Source organism: Arachis ipaensis, chromosome B8, assembly GCF_059453495.1.
Source record: "Arachis ipaensis isolate K30076 ecotype BB chromosome B8, ASM5945349v1, whole genome shotgun sequence".
Classification (NCBI taxonomy): domain Eukaryota; kingdom Viridiplantae; phylum Streptophyta; class Magnoliopsida; order Fabales; family Fabaceae; genus Arachis; species Arachis ipaensis.
In genome coordinates this window covers 100872693-100876517 of record NC_142443.1, presented here as the reverse complement: position 1 = coordinate 100876517, position 3825 = coordinate 100872693, and positions in this window count along the sequence as shown.

Genomic DNA, 3825 nt, shown 5'->3' with positions numbered 1-3825 from the left:
TAAGGTAAAAGTGGAAGGAAGTATGTACAAAGGGAGAACACATCAAGAAAATAAGGAGGAAGCACACAGTCAAGTGTGCGTGCGCACAAGCATCCGTGCGTACGCACAAGAAGGAATTCAGTATGTGTGCGTGCGCACAACCCTCTGTGCGCACGCATAAGTGAAAATTCAGCGAAGTGTGCGTACGCACACATCTGCGCATACGCACAGGTCCCTGTGTGTGACTTCATTAATGAAGCATGTGGCTCGCAATTTTGGGGCTCTTTTGGCCCAGTTTTGGAAGGGTGGAGCTGGTTTTGAAGGGCTATATCAAAGGGAAATGATCATACATGAAGGCATGAGATTAGGAGGCCTCATTTTACATTTTTAGGATAGTTAATTAGGAGTAGGAGTAGTGTAGGGTAGTTTTCTTCATCTTCTCCCCTAGGGTTTCAATTCCATCTCCATTGTAGCATTTTATAGCAAGCTTTGATTTTGGATTTTGCTCGTCTTTTGTAAGTACTCTTTAATTACCTCTTTAATTTCATCACTTTGCTTTTATTTTCTCATGGTTCAAGTTACTTTGTTTATATATGCAATTTTGGTATCTTGAAGTTTTGATTGATGAATTTAGTGTTTTATGCTTTCTTTATGTTTGATTGAATGTCTATTGTTGATATTGTGAATAGTTTGGATATAGTTTTCATTTTCCTTTACAATTTCTCATGTTTTGGTTTTATGCCCACCAAGTGTTTGTGAAAATGCCACTTGGTAATTTTGAGTAGATTTTCACACCTTGGCTTGGGATTTGAGTTCCTAGGATACTAGAGTCATAATGTCCGACATTTAGTGGCAATTCTTGGGTGGTAAGTTGACTCTTGTTTCCATTGACGCTAACTTTTTACCAATTAATTTGGTAAGTTAGCTAGGACATATGGACTAAGGTCAATTATGCTTGCTTGACCTATTCCTCGATGTTAGGGGTTAACTAAGCGAGATTGACTCATTATAGTTGTGGTTATGGCGATGATAGGATTCCTTGGATCCTCATTCCCAAGTCAAGGCTCTTTATTGCATTAATAGCATTTTCACTAGTTTTGATCTTATTCTCCTTTTACTTGCATTAATATCAATTTTGATCATTCCTTAGTTCTTTTATTTCTTAGTTCTTTTAATCTTTAGTTCTTTGATTGCAAAACCCCTTTTCCTCACAACCGAAAGTGTGACACTTCAATTGCATCCCAAGGGAAGACGACCCAAGGTTTAATTACTCTCAGTTTATTTTAATTAGAAAAATTAAACTTTGATTGTGAGGATTGTTTGTTGGTCTAGGCTATACTTGCAACGAATCTATATTCTGTGAAATTCTAGATCAACAATAATCATCTTCACCAAATCTCCTATGTGGTAAGTTGAGATAAGTGATGTGAATTGTTGTATGAGAATGAAATGAATTGATTATTGATTGATAGAGAGTTATATATATATATATGGTGTATTGTAGTTAGTGGATATGGATATGTTGATGGAATGGGTTAGACAAGTTGGAAGTAGGTTGATTTAGGTTTGGAATGGTTGAGGATTTATGAATGACTGGTTGGGATGTGTATAAGTGGTTTTTTGAATGGTTTATGATTAAATTAAATTGATTCCCGCCGGTAAAGAATTTTATAAGAATAATCACGTTGTAGATATAGCTTCTAAACCAACAAAGAATCCTTTCGTACAAAAATTTGATTGTCACAAGTAACAAAACCCAATAAAATTGATAACCGAAGTATTGAAATCTCGGGTCATCTTCTCAAGGAATTGTAGGGAAGTATGATTTATTATTGGTTATGAAATTGTATATTTTTGGATTTTTTGAAATAAGGAACAAGTAATTTAAATGGCAAGAAAAATAAATTAATAATTATAAAGAAAACTCTTGGCAAGGTATGAGAACTGGAAATCCATCCTAGTTATCCTTATCAGGTGTGATGAGAATTGTTTATCGCTCCCACTTAGTTAACCCTTACTAAATAAAGGAAAGTCAAGTGGACCAATCAATTTGATCCTCAAGTCCTAGTCAACTCCTGTGGAAAGACTAGCTTTAGAGCGATCCAAATCAACCAGCAAATTCTAATTTTCGATCAACTATGCTGAGTTTGATAACTCAAGTGTGACCAATTACTTAACCAAAGCCAAAAGGAGAAAAATCTAAATTATATTGAAAGCATCATAAATAGAATAAAACAATCATAAATCTGAAATACCTCAAATTATATTAAATAGAATATTCAAATCTAACATGAAGAGTTCATAAGCCAATTTGGCTAAATAAATAATTACCAAGTGAAATAGAGCAACTAAAGTAATAGAGTGAATAAAAGTAGAAGAGAACATAAATTAAAGGAACATTGAACCTGGAATGAAGAAGTAAACCAAACCTTTAAGAGAAATCCTAATCCTAAATCTAAGAGAGAGGAGAGAGCCTCTCTCTCTCTCTAAAACTACATCTAAAACCTAAAATTATGAATATGAAAGTTGTATAATGATTATTGAATGAATGGATGGATTCCCCCACTTTATAGCCTCTAATCTGTGTGTTCTAGGCCGAAAACTAAGTTAAAAACAGCCCAAAAATCACCCCCAGTGATTTCTGGTACATACAGGTCGCTGCAAAGTCACGCGGAAGTGTCGTCTATGCGTTAGCGTGGATTGGGTTTTTGCCAGGTCACACATCCGTGTGATCCACGCATTCGCGTCATCTGGCTTCAAATCAGCTATGTCAAATTATATATCGTTGCAAAGCCCCGGATGTTATCTTTCCAACGCAACTGAAACCGCGTTATTTGGACCTCTGTAGCTCAAGTTATGGTTGATTTAGTACCAAGAGGTCAGGCTGGACAGCTTTAGCAGTTCCTTCAGTTTCTTGTATTCCTTCCACTTTTGCATGCTTCCTTTCCATCCTCTAAGCTATTCCTACCCTATAAATCCTGAAATCACTTAACACACATATCAAGGCATCGAATGGTAGTAAGAGAGGATTAAAATTAGCAATTTAAAGGTCCAGGAAACATGTTTTCAATCATAGCACAGAATTAGGAAGAAAAATGTAAAACATGCAATTTACATGAACAAGTATGAGAATAGTGGATAAAATCCACTCAATTAAGCACAAGATTTACCATGGAATAGTGGTGCATCAAATCTCCCCACACTTAAACATTAGCATGTCCTCATGCTAAGCTCAAGAGAAACTATAAGAGTGAAGAGGAATGGTAAAATGTATGAAATGCAACCTATCTATGTGAATGCAACTAAATGCAAAATGTTTCTACCTACTTGGTTAAAAGTATACAAATCTTTTAATAACAAATATGAACTGGATTTCACTAATTTAAATCACAAAATAAAATACAAGTAAACTTGCAGAAGAAAAATATCTCATGAAAGCCAGGAACAAAGAATTGAGCATCGAACCCTCACCGGAAGTGTATACACTCTAATCACTCAAGTGTTTAAGGTTCGATCTCTCAATTCTCTACTAATCTTGCTTTCTAAGGCTTGCTCTTCATCTAACAATCAACACTAATTTAATGCATAGATACACATATCAAGAGGTCTTTTAAGGGTTGTAATGGGGTTAGGGTCAAGGTAGGATTGTATTTGGCCAAGTGGACTAAAATCTGAATCCTTAATTAACTTAAACTTTCCACCTAACTTTAGACAATCCATGTAGTGATAATACAACATCTAACTATCCATTAACCATGTTTTTCACATATTCATGCATTCTAATTTTCAAGTACATTACATATGCATTGCTATCACCATTTACTTTGGGGCATTTTGTCCCCTTTT